Source organism: Dama dama, chromosome 9 (genome assembly GCF_033118175.1).
Source record: "Dama dama isolate Ldn47 chromosome 9, ASM3311817v1, whole genome shotgun sequence".
In the NCBI taxonomy this organism is placed as follows: domain Eukaryota; kingdom Metazoa; phylum Chordata; class Mammalia; order Artiodactyla; family Cervidae; genus Dama; species Dama dama.
The window spans coordinates 52,578,265-52,597,383 of record NC_083689.1 but is presented as its reverse complement, the minus strand read 5'-3'; the positions used below and the strand labels follow the sequence as shown (position 1 = coordinate 52,597,383).

General features: G+C 40.3%; 1 protein-coding gene across 1 annotated transcript in view; it reads right to left on the bottom strand.

The window, feature by feature from the left end:
* Positions 1-18,644, bottom strand: part of CTNNA1 (catenin alpha 1) — a 173,994-nt gene extending 155,350 nt beyond the window's left edge. The window contains exon 1 of the mRNA XM_061151410.1: positions 18,519-18,644. The gene's annotated coding sequence lies outside the window, so the exon portion shown is untranslated. The remainder of the gene's footprint in view (positions 1-18,518) is intronic.
* Between the last annotated feature and the right edge of the window lie 475 nt (positions 18,645-19,119).

The window sequence follows — 19,119 nt, the reverse complement described above, 5'->3', positions numbered from 1 at the left end:
AACCTTAGGAGATGGGACTAGTCTATATTGCTACAGGGCTGATAACTGTAGCTCAAGCAAATGTCATGAAATGTCAAAGATAAGACATTTCAGAAGGAATGGTTTTCCCCATGCATCCCACATTTCTGTATCCTTGCATTCCAGCCACTGTATCAACACAAAACAGAAAATCTTTCAAAGGTTGTAGAGGACTTAAGTGAAGCTACTTGCAAGTAGACATGTAGTCACATTTTCACATTTGTATTTTAATTATTAAACAAGTACGACACACAACAATTCACTTTCCCAAAGAAATACACTCATTTTTTCTTGAAATAAAAAGCCTTCATGAAAGGAGCCCAGAGAAAAAACATTAGGTCAATCCTGCCTGGGGAAAGGCACTGAGCCTGAGGATTTGATCAGTTTTGAAAACCCACAAATCAAGATCCAAACATCGTACACATGCATTCTTATTGCTTTAGAATTCATAGCTCAAGCCCAGTGAGCAAAATTGAAGACCAGGCTGAGAATCCTTAGCTGAAAGACAGGGTTCAGGCCACAGAAAAGCTGCCAAGGAAAAGGAAAGCTGTTCAGAGGTAACTCAAAGAGGGAACAAGCTGCCCAAGGTGAGCCTGGGCAGACTGAACCAGTCCAGTCATGGGGTAAAAAGGCTTCAGACACTTGGGAGAAAAATTAGAATTGCCATAGAGAAAGAACAAGAGTCCCCTGATTATCATACCCATGTTGAAAATAAGGATAAAAACATTCTCAAAAAATGTCTTTTTGTCTTTTGTTTCCCTAATTTTGATACTCTGGGGTACAAAATAATTTCACTTTCTTGTTAACAGGAAAAAAAGGAAGAGTGTAAGCACAATAACGAAATTCAAACAATGCTGATCTCTCTGGGTCTGGGAACTGATAAATGGGAAAAGCCTGTGTCCAGCTTCCCATGAGCCCCGGTAGTCTTTATTACACACATTTAAGGTTGGCAAATCGTTCAATTTTTTAAGAGATCTCAACATGCAGATTTTTATGTTAAATCTTCCAAATTTAATGTTAGAAACTTGTTCCAAAAAATTCTACCACTGTATGGGACAATCATGTCTGAGTACTATGTTTGCCCTTTTGATCACCACTTTGCAGTCACTAAAGATTTTCCAATGAAGTCCTTTCTGATTATACATTCCAGAACTCCACTCCTCTTAAGTAATGTCTCTGAGAAGGTCTTCAGCCTGCCCCATAAGATACACTAGATTCAGGTTCCCACTAAGGATGTTAAGGCAAAAGACTCACTCACTCACTTCCATTGAGAAACTTGAAATATACTGACACTTGAAAACTGAGAACAGTGTGTTTTCAAGTCTTTTAACAACCATGAAGGAAGCAGACTGCTTTGTGATGCATCTTTAATAAAATGTCCTGCCATGAGTGACTTCAAACATTATTAAACCATACTACAAAATCAAGTTATGCTTTTGTGACTACAACCCTAAAATGATTTACAGGCCTACCAAGACTCCTACCTCAAGCCTAGTCATATCTTCTGCTTCTCTACAATTAATGACATCGTTTAAGGTAGCTAAACAAATAACTTAAACTCTAGGCAATTTCTAGTTTTCCAATTAACTTACAGAGCACTCCTTCACAAGATCTATTACAAAACCTACTAGAGCTAGCCAGCCTTAATGAATTACAGCAACCGGAGGTTTTTCCAGGAGGGGATCAAGGTTGGTGAAACTAAATAAAACGTTAAACTGTAGTTGTTCAGTCTTTAATACCTTATAAATAGCAATCCTAGCAATAAAGCAAAAGTTCACTATAAATTCAGAAAGGTGGAGAAGGAAATGGCAACCCACTCCACTGTTCTTGCCTGGAGAATCCCAGGGACGGGGGAGCCTGGTGGGCTGCCGTCTGTGGAGTCGCACAGAGTCGGACACGACTGAAGTGACTTAGCAGCTTTACATTACGTCCAGGATACATATCCTATTATAAACATGACTCAATCACCTGGCTGAGGTGGTGTTTGTTTCAGGTTTCTCCACTGTACTGTTACTCTGCCTCGCTTTTCTATATTGTACTGTCATTATCTGAAGCCCACACTTAAGGAGTGGGGAATGATACTCCATTCTCTTGGGGGTGGAATATCTACATAAATTATTTGGAATTCTTCTGCACAAAATGTTTTGACTTTTTAGTCATGTATCACCAAATTTTGAAAGACTTAAAAATAAATCTGTTCCTGTGTCCATCAAAAGATGAATGAATAAAGATATGTTGTGTATATATACATACACACACACACAATGGAACACCACTGTAAAAAAAGAATAAATTTTTGCCATTTGCAACAACAACAACAAAAAAAAATTCAGAAAGGGGCAGAGACAGTGGGCAGTTGACTAGAAATCTTCATGATAGAAAGAGAAATGGAGAAGCAATAAGCAGAGAGTAAAAGCACAGCTCCTCCAGAACTAAGGAGGCTGATTGTTGGCAAATGGCCTCATTCATGCAAAGAGCTACATACCTTCTCCAAAGACATTAAATGTTCATTTACAATGGAATGGCCACATCATTCTTAAAATGTGTCTGCTCCAAAGCTTTAGACTATCCCTACCTAACTACTCAATACCAACTTTTTTTTTTCATATAAACAGGAAGGTTAAGTTAATACAATGGGTGGATGGTTCATTTAAATGCAAATCAAGAAATTTAGAAATTGAAAGTACCCACAGTAGCGCTAACTGTCACAGTGCACAAAATACAGGATTGTGGATTAGTCAATGCAGTCCTAGGTATGCTAGGCTACATCTGTATTAAACAGAACTAACAAAGCTGTTGGGATCTTAACCTCCAAATCTCCAGGTTATTGTGAAAAAAGAAAGAAAGAAAGAAAGAAAACCTTATGATTAACACTGACTGACACCTGTTTATTTGACTAAATCCATCCCCAAGCCTGGGTTTCCCCAGTGGTCCTATGATGATCTTGGATCAGAAAGATCCCCTGGAGTAGGAAATGGTAACCCACTCCAGCATTCTCACCTGGAGAATCCCATGGATTGAGGAGCCTGGCAGGCTACAGCCCATGGAGTCGCTGTAGTGAAGGAGAAAACACGGGTGCACCCACAGGTCCCCGAGCCTGTTACTTTCTCCTAAAATGTAAACTAGTTGGGAATAGGGGGAAGAGGGACAAGGAGAATCCCTTGTACAGAATCACTGTCCTCCCATTCCAAAAAAAAAACCTAGCCTTGGTCAAACCTGAGAGCCAAAACATAATGAGAGTAAAAAGTTTCCATCCACAGCAGAGTACTGGATTACATAAACCATCATCTCAGTAATCCACTCATATACAAATACATTTTATACCATTTACATGATACACAGTACAAATTGGCACTCGGGTATAGAGTTAGAAGAAAAAGGACAGGGCTAGGTCTTTGTTTTATTTTAACATTGTAATATTATGATAATTTTATTACTGCTAAAGGTTATATAATTATTTTTAATCACAATAAAACATATCATCACTCTCATTTTCTTATCTTCTCTAGAGTATCAGAGGTAACAGGGAAACACAGTGATTACCAAAAGCATTAAGCAAAGGACAAAAGGTAAACCTAAAGAAACAATGGCTGATCCACTATTTAGCCACTCAGTCAAATATTTTATTGCCTTCTCTGTATAGACACTATTTGAGACCAAAAAAAAAGTCTGTCTTCATGAAACTACACTATAGTAACAGCATAAATAAGTAAACAAAACAATATCTGTGCTAGAAAGAAAATTAAGCAGGGTAATGGTAATGAAATGAGGTAGGATCCTTCCAGGATCTTTCCATCTGGATAACACTTGAGCTGAAAGTCAATAAAGAGCCAATCAAGTGAATTATTTGGGAGAGGAGCCTTGCACACAGAGGTAACAGCGATAAGGCAGAATCTCCCAGGACTTGGAGAAAGAGGTGACCAGTGTGCCTGGAGCACAGAGAAGAGGTGAGAGATCAAATGAAGAGAAAAACAGAAACAAGCTCCAGAGCTGCTGAAGTAACTGCACTGTGGGCCAGATATCTGTGTCCATTTACTCAGCTTCCATTCCACGAGATTGAGACCATTAACAATGCAAGTGTTTAAGAGAAAACTGCACTAAGCCCTCACAACAGATAACTGATTATGGATGCACAGGAAGTCCCTGTTTCCACAAGAAACTGGATGGTTTGAAAAACAAAGATGAAGCCAGCATCTGGCCTGGAAGCTCAAGAGAACAGAGAGACAAAAGGGAAAAGAGGGTTTTGTTTTACAACAATGGGACTAAAAGGCAGAGAAACTTCTCACCCAGCTGAGAAGCACAGAGGAATAAGAGGACTGTACTTTTTCTAGAGAGCCAGGAGAAAAGATGCCCAAACTTGACTAGAGGAAGTTATCCAGACTGAGTGAGAAAACAAGAAAGAAGTGTCTCTAAAACTTGTAGCATATACCTTTGATGACTTGGTTATCATCTATTTGTCAATGACTGACCAATTACCACATCCTAGGTGCCAGGGACACAAAGACTAATCAGAAATCCCTACCAGATCATCACAGCAATCAATTATTAAGTACAAAAGGAAAAATGTTCCTTTACAATAGAGCTATCTGGCAGACGCCACTTAATCACAAGTATTTAAACTTATTAGCATCATCACAAGCGGAACAACCTGACAATAGTTTTGATGCTGAGAAAGGTAAATCATCACATATGTACCGTTCTTGCCACAAGTGGTAACAATGAGACAAATCTCATTTGTCTGTAGACAAACTGTAGACATTCTCTACAATTGCATTAAACTCTCCAAAAGTGTCAATGTCACAGAAAAAATAAAAAGACTGACAAAACGAAACAAACACAGTACAGATCTTCTACTGATTCTTGGATTTAAAAAAAGAAAAAAAAAAAAAAAACTATGAAGGACATCACTGGGACAACTTGTCCCATATTCATATTAAATATGAATACAGATTGTACAGGACTTCAGTACTTCTAGGAATCTTGATAAAAGGCAAATTCTGAATCAGTAGGTCTAGGGTAATATTTAAGAGTCTGCATTTCTCACAAGTTCCCAGGGACGGCAGGCATTGGCTCTTGGCTGCTGCTGCTGCTAAGCTGCTTTAGTCGTGTCTGACTCTGTGCGACCCCATAGATGGCAGCCCACCAGGCTCCACCATCCCTGGGATTCTCCAGGCAAGAGTACTGGAGTGGGCTGCCACTGCCTTCTCCACATTGGCTCCTGGACCACTCTTTAAAAGGAATCATGTTACTATATCAAAGTAAAATTTCTTATATATTATAGTTGGTTAAGTAAGGCAATGTCCTTACTCTTAGAGGAGTTACATGCTAAAAAACATAAGGGTGAAATACTTGGTATCTGCAGTTTATTTTCAAATGGCTCAGATAAAAAGCTTATATACAGTAATAGAGGAAATCTGAAAAATGTTAACAATTGATGAAACTAAGTGAACTGAAGAATCAAGTACTCATTTGTATTACTTTTTACTTTTCTGTACATTTGAAGAATTTCAAAAAACGAAAGTTGAGGGAAATGCTCATGGTCTAGAAAGAAAAACAGTTTATAATACAACAGGAAGTATAAAGTTGTAAAGCGATCCATCGGTGCAAAGAGGAGCACCCAGGAGGGAATCCCCAATGGGCAGAGTCATCACTGAGGATCTGATGTCATAGGAGGGAGGGCAGTTGTTTCAGGTTGTGCAAAGGGACCAAAGACCTTTGGCACCTTCCAAGAACCACAGGTGTGAATGAAAAATATTAGATAGTGAAACGGCAGAAGATAAGGCTGAAAGATAAGCAAAGCAATTAAGAAGGCATCAGGTGCTGCTGCTGCTAAGTCGCTTCAGTCATGTCCGACTCTGTGTGACCCCCATAGACGGCAGCCCACCAGGCTCTCCTGTCCCTGGGATTCTCTAGGCAAGAACACTGGAGTGGGTTGTCACTTCCTTCTCCAATGCATGAAAGTGAAAAGTGAAAGTGAAGTCGCTCAGTAGTGTCAGACTCTTAGCGACCCCATGGACTGCAGCCCACCAGGCTCCTCTGTCCATGGGATTTTCCAGGCAAGAGTACTGGAGTGGGGTGCCACTGCCTTCTCCAAGAAGACATTAGAGATTATCTTAACTTAGAAATACAATTTTATACTTACTATTTATAATACTTGAGAAATCCTGAAAAGCACTCCCCCAAAGAAACACAAAGATAAAAGGTAAACCGCCCCCCCACCACCATAACCGTATTAAAAACCAAAAGCCAGTGCCATCCTGGCCAGCAGCACTTGCCCAGTCTAAAGGCCTTCACACACACACTGCAGAGTTCAATTCCTCAAAACCCACAAGGCCAGAGCCAAGCATCTTCCTTATCTATTCCCCCTGTGGTTTTCCTCATCTCCACTGACCAAAGCTCTACCAAACTAGGCCCCTAGAAGGAGACTTTAGGCCCCTTTCCTCCTCTTCCTTCCCCTCCTTGCACCTCACTTTACTTACCCTCCCTGTTTTCAGGAATCTTCTCATTTCCAATCATTCTCCAGATAGCCCCAGACAGTTATCATCACCATGGAATCAACTTCCCTCTGAAAAAAACATAGGATTGCTTCCCCAACCAAAGACAGGATGAAGCTGAAACTCCAACAAATAAACCTTACTCACACTGATCTGTCAACCTCATCACCTGCCTGCACACCAAACTCTTCTCCAGGGAGTGCATGTCTCCAGACCTTTGTGCAACCCCGATCCGCTGCTCAGGGCAGACCTTCAAATTTTTCCATGTTCCTTCAAGGCTCACACAGATGTTCTCTGCTTCTAAGAGCTGTTCCCTCTTTTCTGGTTCTCCTATCATTTTACAAGCATCTCTTACAGCACTTATCAAGCAGTATGTCCATCTCCCATAAAGCTGACAGCTACTTTGGGCACAGGGACCATGCCTTTTTTGAGCATGGTAACTTTCATCTAACAACATTCTATAAATGATTAACTGAATTGGCTTAACTGTTTTAAGATTTCACCTAGTAACACTGACACATGTGGAGAGAACTAAAAACTCTCTCTCTCCTGTAATACTTTAGCAAAACAGGTACAGATTGCTAATTCTTACCTATCAGTGATATTACCAAAGTTAATGTCATTAGTTTGTAAACTTCTTGAGTTTAGCAATGGTGACTTAGACTCTTTTTTCTTTTGGGCACACCACACAGCCTGTGTGACCCTACAGCCTGTAGGATCTTAGTTCCCCTAACAAGGATCAAACCTGTGCCCCCTGCAGTGGAAGTACAGAGCCTTAACCACTGGACAGCCAAGTAAGTACCACTTACACATTCTTAACATCTTCCCTAGCACCTGCTTTTAAAGTCAGGCTTAATAAATGCACTGTATTTAACTGAACCCTTCCTTGAAACTGAGATACAGCAAATATAGCCTTAGACCCTAACTCAATAAAGATACCTCGAAAATACCACCTGCTTCCACTGGTCTTAATGACTCCAAAGAAGTTTAAATTTCTCTCAAGGATTGCCATATTCCATTTCCTTGAATTTTTTTCCTTTCCTCCCAAGGGATCAAGCTCACATTTCACTTTCCCACTTCTGTGCAAAATGACAGGTTTCTAAAGATACACTTCAAAGTCAGTCCAGAGCTTTTCTGAGAACATGATGACCCCAGGCCCATGGAAGCAAGAAAACGATAACAGATGATTATAAGAAACCTTTGCCAATTTAGAGATCCCCAGGAACAGAAAATCCCCATGAACACTGACTCATCAGTAATAGTAACTTACCCTTTCAGTTCTGCCTTACTCCGTGCACTATCATTTTTCATAAACCATGATTAACAGTCTAGATTAATACTGAAATATTTAACATAATGAAATATTCAACATATGACAAGGGAATAGTTAACAATGCATCTTTGCTTGGAAACAAAGTATCGATGCTGCACAAGGCAAATGGACTATTAGCAAAGGCTCCTATCTTTCATGTAACTTGAAATGGGCCTCTGTGAATGCGTTTTTTAAGTTATGACCACACTTTCAGTTTCAAGAACAGCCTGCACTCTACCTGGCTAATAAACCAGTACAAGATTATGTAATCTGGTAATTAACCAGGCTTCCAACTTACTCCTCAATTTATAATGTCTAATACTAACAAAATAAACCAGAGCAATAAAACATTTTCAAAATACAACTGATGATCCACTTGTTTATGACAGTAATTTAACAATGAAATCTCAGAACAAGAGAAAGAAATCCACAGCTCAACATAATAAAATAGAAGAGCCAAAATGAAGTAATCGACAAAAGAACTACTCTTTAAATTAGCAATTAAGGAATAACATCAGTTATTTAACACTAAGATTAAATTGAGTTAAATTATTTCATCACAAAAATTTAACACAAAAGAGAAAAAAATGTAACAAAAATGTTACATTTTCTTCTTCAGTATAGCTCTGGAAGTCCTTTTTCAAAAACTCTTACAGATGAAAATAGCTTCCACAATATAATTCCCTCTCTTCTTTTACTACAATGGGAACACTGAATAGACAAGAAATTTTAAAATCTAATCACACTACTCATACAATACTTGTTCCAAACGATCAAATCTTTGCTACAAATATTCAGAAAAACACTCAAAGTTGCCTTCCTAGCTGTATTTGCCTTAAATGCACTACTCCAAACTTGCAGCCAGTGAAAAAGCACAAATTAAATCCCAATTAAAAGGGGGCTTGATAGATGACAGTCCATCAACAAGCAAACAGAAATGCATGCTCATTTCAAGCTCCATTAGAAATGGGGTAGGGGGTATGCTGGCACATATTAGAAAGAAAAATAAACTAAAGGGGAAAATAATGAACATTTGGAAGCTCCAACAGAGAAAGGGCAATGCTGAAGTTTTATTCTGAAGCACAGTTATTTCTGCACACTCTGAACTTTCAATAATGGACAAATTTAGTATAGTGCTCTTACAAGTGAGCAAAAACAGCATGAAACAGGGTAAATCAAGCCAGATTGTTCACCTCACTACCCTGTTCAGCCCATTCAGCCCAGGCCCACAACATGAGGGCTGAGTCAATCATCACAATGCACATGAAACAAAAAACATTCGCACCATCTCAAAGCAAGCACACTGGCACCTGGGCAAATTTCAGTAACTGTAGCTTTGTAAGACTCTCTACAATGCCTGGTGTATTAAACTTTTTTCTTAAGAGAAACAGAAGGTACCAATAAGACTTAAATCCTCCAACACATAAAGTATAACCAAAATTGCTTCAAGACTTCTAAGGATGTAGCTTCACAGTCACTCAAGAGAAAAAAAACTTAATTGGGCTGGGAAAGCATAAAGGATAATCGATTTCACATTTTTCACTATGTGTTTATATAGAAGGTCAAAGTTGCAAAACACATATTTTTTAATTAGTTTACTTTTACCTGTTTTTCTTTTTTATATGCAGTAAAATTAACTTCAGTTTCCTATTTCACAACTTTTGAAAAACTCAAGAGTTGTGTAATCACCTCCAAAATCAAGAGACAGAACAGTTAAAAGAATTTGTTTTATTTTCACAACAACACACACATTCAACTAAACCACAGAAGATAAATGTACAAAAAATTATTTACCTCAAGATCAAATTTGGCATCAACTTACTGCAAAATTACAATGAACAAAGGTGTGGTACTGGCATAAAATACCACATAAAGACATAAGAGATCAACAGAACAAAATGAAGAACCCAGAAACAAACCCTCTGATAGGCATATGATTTTCAACAAGGATGTCAAGACTACTCAAAGAGGAAAGGATAGTCTTTTCAAGAAGTAGGGCTGAGAAAACTGGATATCCACATGTAAAACAATGAAGTTAGACTCTTACCTTCTATGGTATTCAATAATTAATTCAAAATGGATCAAACACCTGAATGTAAGAGCTAAAACTATAAAACTTTAGAAAAGAATCACAGGGCAAAAGTTTTATGACACTTGATTTGGTAATGTTTTCTTGGATATTACATCAAAGACACAAGTAACAATAGGAAAAAAAAAAAATTGAACTTCATCAAAATAAAAACTGGTATACCAAAGGACACTACCAAAAGTGAAAAGGCAATCCAGACAACAAAAGAAAATAACTGCAAAACATACGTGTGATAAGAGATTAATATCCAGAATATATAGAGAACTAAAACTCAACAACCAAAAAAAAAACAAAATTCAATGATGTGTGAAAGACTAGACATTTCTCCAGAGATGATATACAAATGGCCAATAAACCCATGAAAAGATACTCAGTATCACTAATCATTTGGGGAATGCACATCAAAACTATGATAACCATCTCACATTCATTATGATGGCTACTATCAAAACAACAAAAGAAAACAGGGGAAAAAATGTGTTGGTAAAGATATGGAGAAAAATTAGAACTTCCATTCCCTACTGGTTGGAATGCAAAATGGTACAGCCACTGTGGAAAACAGTATGGCAGTACCTCAAAAAGTTAAAAATAAACTTACCATATAATCCAGCAATTCCACTTCTAGGTATATACCCAAAAGAGCTGAAAGCAACGTCTCAGAGATATTTGAACACATGTTCAGAGCAGTATACTATTCACAGTAGAACTACCCAAATGTTCATTAAAAACTGAATGGATAAGCTAACTGAAATACATATAAAGTAATGTTGCTGTTGTCCTCAATAAGACAAATATATGATTCCACTTATATGAGGTACTTAGAATGGGCAAATTGATAAAGAAATAAAGTAGAAAAGAGGTTACCAGGAACTGGGGAGAGAGCAGGATGGGAAGTTGCTGCTAAATAAAGATCCTGTTCAATGATGGAAAAGTTCTGAAAACGGATGGGGATGATGTAAACGCACTTAATGCTCAAAAATAGTGAAATGGTAAACTTTACGTTACATATATTTAATAACTTCAGATTTAAAAAAAAAAAAAAAAACATTCTTTTAAGAGTAGCAAATCTTTCCCTGGGGAATTCCACTCCCAAGAAGTTTCCCTGAAGATGTCAGGACAGGGAGAAGATTCAGCTGCAAATTAAAGCAGCTCTAGAAGCAAACTAAATGTCCAACAGAGGACTGATTAAAAAAGTTATGTTGGAACAGTAGGGGATCATTAACATGCTATGTTAACACTGTGAGATTAACATATTTCATTAATTTTAACAATTTCATCAATACATATTTCACATCTTTAAGTCTCTAAACTTTGGATGTGTTCTAAAATTGATGATAGTTCCTAGTGTATTTAGTAGTGTTTATTTCTTGTGTGTGGGCTCAGTCATGTTCAAGTCCCTTGAAACCCTACGGGCTGTAGCCTGCCAGGCTCCTCTGTCCATGGGATTTTCTAGGCAAGAATACTGCAGTGGGGTGCCATTTCCTACCCCAGGGGAATCTCCCAACCCGGGGATAGAATCCACATCTCCTGTGGCTCCTGTATTGGCAGGAGGATTCTTTACCACTGAGCCACCTGGGAAGCCCTTATTTTTTCTCAGAGGTACATAAAATAAAGGTTAATCTTAATGCAATTAATAGGGGAAATGTTCGAGTATGATAAATGGACAAGAGCAAATAAAGTAAAAGTCTATTTTTTATAAAAGTTAGAATAAATACACTCTTAGAAAAAATATCAGAGGATGCACACCAAAATGTTAATAGTGTTTATCTCTAGGTGATAAAAATGAGAGGTGGTTTTATTTAAAAAAACAACTGGATGTAGGGACTTTCTTGGCAGTCCAGTGGCTAAGACTTCATGCTCCCAATGCAGGGAGCTGGGTTTGATCCCTGGTCAGGGAATGTGCCATATGCCACAACTAAAGATCCTGTGTGCCGCAACTAAGGCCAGGCATAGTCAAATAAATAAAAATAAAATGTTTTAAGAAAAAAAAAAACTGGATGTAAAGCCAAGCTTCCTCCACCCCCATATCAATCTGGCAAATCCTATATAGAGCATAAGTGTATCTACAAGTATTAGACATGAGTCAGGCATCACAAAAAAATGAAAAATGCAAAAGACTGTGGTGGCCTTGAAGGAACTCATCACATAGCAAAAGAATTAATGGTCCACAAGAGCCTTTAGGGAGGTAAATAAGCAACTCAGTGCTATGTAAATAACAGCACTCCATAACTAAAATAATAAATTAGCATTTTATCACATCAGACCTTAAAAATAAATATCCTTTATGAAAGTGAAAGTCACTCAGTCCTCTCCAACTCTTTGCAAACCCATGGACTGTAGCCTGCCAGGCCCCTTTGTCCACAGAATTCTCCAGGCTAGAATACTGGAGTGGGTAGCTGTTCCCTTCTCCCGAGGATCTTCCAACCCAGGGATCGAACCCAGGTCTCCCGGACTGCAGACAGATTCTTTACCATCTAAGCCACTAAGGAAGCCCAAATACCCTTTTTAAGTTCATCACATTCGTTACATAGATGACAAAGTTCAAACTCTCCAGCTGAGATTCATTAAGATTAAAAACCCCTAAAAGCAGTTGACTTCCCCGGTGGCTCAGACAGTAAGGCGTCTGCCTACAATGCGGGAGACCCGGGTTCGATCCCTGGGTTGGGAAGATCCCCTGGAGAGGAAATGGCAACCCACTCCAGTATTCTTGCCCAGAAAATTCCATGGACAGAGGAACCTGGTAGGTTACAGTCCATGGGGTCGCATAGAGTCGGACATGACTGAGCGACTTTCACTAAAAGCAGGTTATGATCATAAATCAGGTAACAGACACATAATCAATGACAAATTAGCAACAGCGGAAAACACCCTGTCATACAATTACTGTTTGCTGTGACATTTTAAGAATTACATTAAAAAAAAATCCTCAAGTTTTTCTTCCTTACTATGTGCTTACTGTACTATAGGGTAAAGAGGCCACAATAAAAAACTTTATTTCCTGTCCTCAAAGAAGTCACAGCACAGCTGAGGAAGGGGGGGGGGGGGGGCGGGCGGTGGGGAACACAAGGAAAAGCTCTATGACAATGGAGTTGGCAATGATTTCTTTGAAGACACCAAATGAACAACAAAAAAAACAGATAAACTGGACTTGATCAAAATTTAAAACTTTTGTACATTAAAGGACATACCAACAGGGTAAAACTGAGATAAAATATTTCAAGTCCTATATCTAACAAGGGATTAACAGCCAGAAGATACTAAGAAATCCTATACCTTAACAACAAAACATCCAAACAACTAAAATGGGCAAAGGACTTGAACAGAGATTTCTTCCAAGAAAATACACAAATAACCAATAACCACATGAAAAACACTCAACATCACTAAACATCAGAGAAATACAAATCAAAACCACAATGAAACATCAACTCACATCTATTAGAATGACTTATTAAAAAGTAAACAAATCTTTTTAAAAATTAAAAATAGAAATTAACAAGTGTTGATGAAAACATGGAGAACATGGAACACTTACACATTACTGTTATGAATATAAAATAACACAGTTACTGTGGAAAACAGTACGGCAGATCCTCAAAAATTTAAGCACAGAATTACCATACTAAATGAACTAGAAATTCTATTTCTGGGTATATATCTAAAAGAGCTGAAAGCAAGAACACAAACACGTATTTGCACACCTGTGTTCACAGGAGCATTATCCACAGTGGCCAAAATGTGGAGGCAACCCAAGTGTTCATCAACAGATGACTGGATAATGGAGTATTACTCAATCCTTAAAAAGAAGGATATACTGACAACATTTGTAAAACTTGAAAGCATTATGCTAAGTTAAACAAGCCAGGTATTAATACAGTCAAATTCAGAGAGACAGAAAGTACAATGGAGGTTGCCAGTGGGCCAGGGGGAGAGGAAATGGAAAACTATTGTTTAACGGTTATGGACCTTCAGTTTAGGACAATGAAAATTTTCCTGGATAGGGACAGTGACAGTGGTTACACAACAAAGGGAATGTACTTAATGCCACTGAAGTATATACATAAAGATAACTTAAATGGTACATCTTGTTATATGTATTTTTAAAAGATGAGAATGTCATAATCAGGTGCAAATTTTAGAATTTCCAGTATATTAAAGATCACTTTCAACAACAATGATCAATGTCTCAACAGAAGAGGCATATCAATCAGATGGATAGCATTTGTGTCAGAGAAGGACAGAGCATTCCAGAACAAATGCCTGGCAGATGCAGAGACATATAGCAAAAATTCTTATTAGAAGATAAGGCTGAAAAATAAATTAGGGCCAGGACTTAAAAGGTGTTGAATGCCAATCTAAAATTCTGACTAGTGCAGCAATAAGGCAGCAGTGTATCTCCCCAAAAGATTAATAACTATAGCTTATATGTAAAAGACTGAATGGTGGAGGGAAAGACAGAAATTCAATTAACTTTAGCAGACACTTACAGAGCAACAATAATGTTCCAAATTCTCAGATTATAAAAACTGAAGGGAAAGGAGGAGTGGGAAGTGACTGCAAAGGGATTTCTAGAGTACTAGTAATTTTCTTTTTCTTGATCTGGATGGTGGATATGGTGGTGTTCACTCAATTCATTAAGCAGTACTCCTATAATTTAAACGCTTTTCTATATGTATGCTATACTTGTTTTATTAAAAACTTGTTTTATTAAAAATAAAAAACAACTGATCAGTTCCGTTCAGTTGCTCAGTCGTGTCCAACTCTTTGAGACCCCATGAACCACAGCACGTCAGGCCTCCCTGTCCATCACCAACTCCCGGAGTTTACTCAAACTCATGTCCATCGAGTCGGTGATGCCATCCAGCCATCTCATCCTCTGTCATCCCCTTCTCCTCCCGCCCTCAATCTTTCCCACCATCAGGGTCTTTTCTAATGAGTCAGCTCTCGGCATCAGGTGGCCAGAGTATTGGAGTTTCAGCTTCAACATCAGTCCCTCCAATGAACACCCAGGACTGATCTCCTTTACGATGGACTGGTTGGATCTCCTGACAGTCCAAGGGACTCTCAAGAGTCTTCTCCAACACCATAGTTCAAAAGCATCAATTCTTCCGCGCTCAGCTTTCTTTCCAACTCTCACACCCATACATGACTACTGGAAAAACCATAGCCTTGACTAGACGGACCTTTGTTGGCAAAGTAATGTCTCTGCTTTTTAATATGCTGTCTAGATTGGTCATAACTTTCCTACCAAGGAGTAAGTGTCTTTTAATTTCATGGCTGCAATCACCATCTGCAGTGATTTTGGAGCCCAAAAAAATAAAGTCAGCCATTGTTTCCACTGTCTCCCCATCTATTTGCCATGAAGTGATGGGACCATATGCCATGATCTTAGTCTTCTGAATGTTGAGCTTTAAGCCAACTTTTTCACTCTCCTCTTTCACTTTAGTCAAGAGGCTCTTTAGAAAAATGTATATACATAAATTATAGAAATTATATAATTTCTAAATATAAATTATATAACATGTAATTATGTTTTATATAAATATATTAAAATATATATAAATTATAAAACAATTTATCCAGAGAACTACAAGCGGTTTTGATAGTTCAAAAATTAATCTAAACTAGAGTGGAAGCAGAGAGAAGGGAAAACAAGAACTTATAAGAGGAAGAAAAGATGGAAAGGATTTCATCTGATTACAGCTGGGTGGAAAGGAATAAGAATGAAATGAGGATAGTTCTCATTCACCCAAAATATCAACTTGGTAATCAAGGCCCTCCATAATCTGACTGTTGCTCTTCTGTCATAGTTCCACCCACAAGCCAGATTCCATAAAGAAAAGACTCCTTCCTCCTCCATTCAATGGGCATCTAATGTTTTCTCTATTCTCCAGGCCAGGTACCACACCAAAGACCAAGGCTCACTTTCTAACAGAAAAGACAAACAGGGATATCAATAACAAGGTACAAGAGATCTTGTACAATAACAAAGTGGAAGAGATCTGCTACCAAAAAGGAAAGTGCTAGCTTGAAGTCTTGTTAATAGGACTAAGAGCTCATCATAAAAATGATGGAATACAAAGAGGGAGGAGGTTCATCACTGAGCAAACAATACAACAACAGTAACATAATCCTAGACCCCATGTCCAATTCATATTTCATATGTTAAGCCTATCTCATTTCTCCAAAATACAGCTCCCTTTATCTCACCACTCTCAGTCCCACCATCTTCCTAGCTCAACTCCCTACTTCCATTTGTACACAATACAAGCCCTGTAAGCACTAGCAGGAGTGATCTTAAAAAGGAAATCAGATCATGAAACTCCCTACAACAGTTTCTTACAACTCTTAGAAGAAAATTCAAACATGTGATCTGGAGTTTCCTGGCAATTTCATGTGAGGCCTTCCCCCCACTCTAAAAGAACTTAACGCTACACAAGTGTTCTCTTAGGTCTCTCAACACATGGAGTTCTTTTCCTGTCTCAGGACCTTCAGGGAAGCAGGGATCCCTGTTCCCTCTGCCCAGATCTTCATCAGCAAACAAACCACAACAACCAGGTCTGTCTATCCTGTATCACACTGTCCCTTTCTCAAAGAAATCCCAGGACTCTGCCAGTTACTGCGCATCTCCACATCTGGTTTAGGTCTAAAAAAGAAAAAGGTATCTCATTTTGGTCCTCTGGTGCTCAAGTGACCCTATGGATCAAGTGAGACTTTCGAATTCAAGAGAGAAGCTTCCACTTTAGCATCAGTGTTGGATTTTTAACCTAAGTTTGATGACAGGAAGACTATGCAGAGAAGTGATTCTCAACTTAGAAGAGGGCACCCCTGATCTCTAAGTCACTGTATGGAATGAGATGTTGATAATGAAAGGAGGGTGACATCCCATCAATGATGTAAGGCTTTCGAGATACGCTGGATAGAATCCTCAATAAGAGTGTATAGAACAACAAGTAAAACAAAAACCCAGACTGAGAAACAAGAACCAAAAGTAAAAGGAAAACCAGGAGAGATTTACCTCACAATTCCATAAACTCCTTTACCCTTTGATGCTTCCTCCCAACCAAACCCTACTCCTGTTTCATCCAGTTCAAAAGCTGCCGTCTCCTGGAAGCATTCTAGTCTTATCCAAACAAAATTTATTAGCCCCCCCTTTTCATGTCTCCACCAGTTTTTATCATTATTATTACGTAAGACTGACCATTCACAAGCTTATCAATACTATTATGGGAGTAAATGTCAACATTCTTGTACTACACCTGGGGTGTGGGTGTGTCTTTCCTATTACACTGTGAGGTCTTGGGGTTAGAGACCATTTCTTATTCAATTGTGGGCGCTTAAAGTGGATAAAAAATATTTAACTTAGTAAAAGTCAAAGAGAGTAAATAATCGGGCAGAGGCTCTGGATTAACTTCTCAACCGGTTCCTCTTATAAAACAAAATAACATCCTAATTAACTTGATTTATAAATTCATCCTTTCCTAAAGTAACATACACCTGTAGTGTCTTTAAAAATCACTGCTAAAGAAAATACCCTCTCATCGAAATGCCTATCTTGTTGCAACAATACCATGATGTAATCATTTCCTTTACCATAAACAAGAAAAGTCTTTAACTTGGTTGGAGACTTAACATATCTTACTTTTTTAACATATCTTACTCCATTCTAAATTACTGTGAGTTCTGTCCAAAACACACACACACAGACAAAACGTTACGAAGACGCAAGGATACATTAAGAGGATGTGAGTCCTGGATCTGAGCCAACTGCCGCCCGCATTATTGGGAAGCCATTCCTGCCAAGCCAAGGTTAGGTATTCAGTCAACATTTTTTTCCAACAAGTGTTTCACACACGCACACTCCTTTAAAAGTTAACAAAAAGAGATTCCAACGCCACTCGTGAAAACTAGGACTAATCAGAATTAAGTACTTCCAATTAACCAGCACAGTAAGTCAGAGTAATTTCAAAACAAAGGTTAACTCGGTGCACGCCAGAAGTCCACACACGGGTGTGGCGCCCATTCCCAGTCAGGCTGTGTCAGGGAAAGGGCCACCCACTTTCACATTCGCTCGGGCCGGGGCTGCGGGCTCAGCCCCCGTCGCGTCCACCTGACCTGGAAGTTTCGGTGGTGGGGGAGGGGTGCGACCACAGAAACCACAAACCACAAACCACACGTACTTCAGAGGAAAACTCAACTCCCGGAACCACCCGCACCTCGAGTAACGCGCAGACTCTTCCCCACAAGCAAGGCGGGCGCGGGGACCCAGCGCGGGTCCGGCGCGCGCACCGAGCCCACTTGAACAAAGTTTAGACACCGGGAAAAACTTTCCAGAGAGGAAGCGCCGCGGTAGCGCGGGGTCCGCCAGTCGCTCCGCTCCAGCCGCCGCGGCCCCTCAACTTCCCGAAGGCCAGGAAGCGCCGGCCCCGCCCGCCGGGCCAGGGCCCAGGCCGGGGGCCCCGCCGGGGAAGCGGGCCGAAGGCCGCACCAGCGCCGGCCTGAAGCCGGATTCCGGGGGAGGTCGCTGAGGTGACCGCGCCCGGCCCGCCCACTCGAGGAGCCCCTCGGACGGTTGGGGAGCCCGCACCCGCACGAAGACAATTACCTGCGGCGAGCTGGGCGAGCGCTGGAAGATTCCAGAGGCCAGAAGCCGACGGGACGCCGCTTTGTCTCCCCCAGTCCTGTACCGAGGAGGAAATGAGCCGCCCGGCGCCCCCGCCCCCGGCCCGCCCCCCGCCCGCGGCCCCCGCCCCGCGGCCCGCGCCCCGCCCGCCCTTCCCAGCACCTCCCTCCGGCGCGCTCTTCCCAGCGCCTCCCGCTGCCGCCCAGCTTTCCCAGTTCTCCCTTTGGGGGTGAGTCCTCGACCAAAAAGGCTGGCAATGCCAGACCCGGACCCCTAAAAGGACCTCTTGCTCTCCGGCCTTCACCTCTGAGTTACTTCATCCCAGGCTACTAGTAACCAAAGATGGGAGTGACACCCCTCCCACCCCTGAGAGGAAGGAGGAACGCTCTCTCCTGGAACAGCCCGCGAGCGGGGGAGAGCAGGTGAGTCACCTCTCTGCGCACAGGTGAGTCTCCGGGCGCGGCCGGCTCAGGCCCCTCCCCCTCGCTGGTGCCCCGGGGACCGGGCGAGGCAACGCAGAGCCAGGGGCAAGCGCCTCTGAGGAATGCCACAGGTGTTCCTCAATGACCGGCTTCCTGAAAAA